We start from the raw sequence: 1,803 nt of genomic DNA on the forward strand, positions 1-1,803 counted from the left end.
TCTTTGGTGCAGAGTGCCTGCTGAATTAAAGACCCTCCTTCTGTCTTTCACCTCTAATGCCCTCCTGGAAACTTAGATTCTGCTTTCAGCTGCAACTTGCTGTAACCCACAGACATTTTAAATTTCCTGGAGGAGCCAAGAGGCACATCTCGTTTGACCATTAAACAATATTATTAAGCCATGATGGTTCAGGCAGTGTGATTGGATGGAAATGGGTATCAGCAGATCTGAGTTTTAGTTCAATTCCTCTTTGCCCTTTCCCTGGCAGTGGAACCTTGAGTAAGTCACTTATTTTTGATGTGCCTTAAGACTGGGTAATCTACTTCTGTAGAGATACCGCCTTGGAAACCCAAGGGGGGTCTATGAGTCGGATTTGACTGGAGGGCAGTGAGTTTGGGTTTCTTTTTTTGGGGGAGGGGCTCCTCTTGACAAAAAGGAAAGGATGGTTTTGAAAGTACTCTGAAAATTAGAATGTTCAGAAAAGGTGAGGCAATTAGTACAATCACCATCATCATCATTATAATCATATATAAACATGTCATACACTACACAGATCACACACTCAAGAATATGCATTGGCAGGTACTTGACCACAAGCTTTGAAAGTAAAACAGCCCCCTCCCTACTCAGTGGCTGCCTCTGGGGAGGGATGAGATGTGATGCTGGAGTTTATACCAGAATGTGCACTCTTGTAATTAAGCTTCTCCACCCGGACAACTGTTCTGATCTCCTGAGTTAAGTATTTGTTTATTCAGTGGCTTATTTCATCAATATGTTAGGCTGCCTTCCCAGGCTGGCTGACGCACAGTCCTCATGTGTTCCTGTTTGCCACATTCTTCTCTTGGAGGCAGCCCCTCCCCCACCCTGTTTTGTATCTACACTCCGCAAACTTCAAATCTGTTTGCATTTGCAGCATTTGCAAATAATTCCTATCCCCCCACCCCATGCACTTGATAGGGACCAAGTGAAAATGTCTAGTATCTTTCCCTGGTTGAAACTTGAAATGGCAAAAGGCAAACCTGGAGACCTGATCTGAGGCAACTTTGACCAGCCCTGAAATCAAATCCTGTGAGGCCCATTCTGATCCTAGCATATGGGCCGGGGAGTTACCAGTTATGGGAATAATAGAAATGATTACAGTCTATAGCAGATTAGAAACAGCAAATAAATAAGGAGTAGAGTATGGGACACTCCACTCCTATTTCTGGGTTATTAGTGTCTATCAGGCTGGTAGTTGCAAGAAATAACACAAGAATGGAAACTAGAAGTAAAAATATTCAAGAACAGAAAAAACAATGACAGCTGTTTGGAACCTTTGAGTGCCAGGACAAACAATCACACCTGCCTGTAGTAGACCCTAAAGGCATCATTACATTAACATACAATATAGTACCTAATGATAACACTGAGGGATCAGGAAACAAAAAACACCTATTAGATACATTCTGTTTAAGTAAGCAGAGATCCCTAGCACAAGTTTTTCTTTTTTCTTTGATTTTCAAAAGGAGTTGTACTATTAAAACAAAAAAACACTGAAACTCAAAAATCCCAGTCTCCTTCAATTCATTCTTTCATCAAATTTGAATTAAGCCTTCTGCTATGTGTTGAGTACTAGGGATAAAATGGTGAATAAGACATAGCCCCTGACATCTTGGAGCAGCTCACAGTCTAGGGGGAGAAGTTGACAAGGGAACAGGTGATTAAAAGGCAGTGTGATAAAGGCTGTCATCCACTTGGAAGGCATGTACGAGATCCTGCATAGAGAGGGAGAACAATGTGGAACAAAACTCAAAATCATTTGGA

Source organism: Orycteropus afer, unplaced genomic scaffold (assembly GCF_000298275.1).
Source record: "Orycteropus afer afer isolate SDZICR_OR568_19922 unplaced genomic scaffold, OryAfe1.0 scaffold00549, whole genome shotgun sequence".
NCBI classification, from domain to species: domain Eukaryota; kingdom Metazoa; phylum Chordata; class Mammalia; order Tubulidentata; family Orycteropodidae; genus Orycteropus; species Orycteropus afer.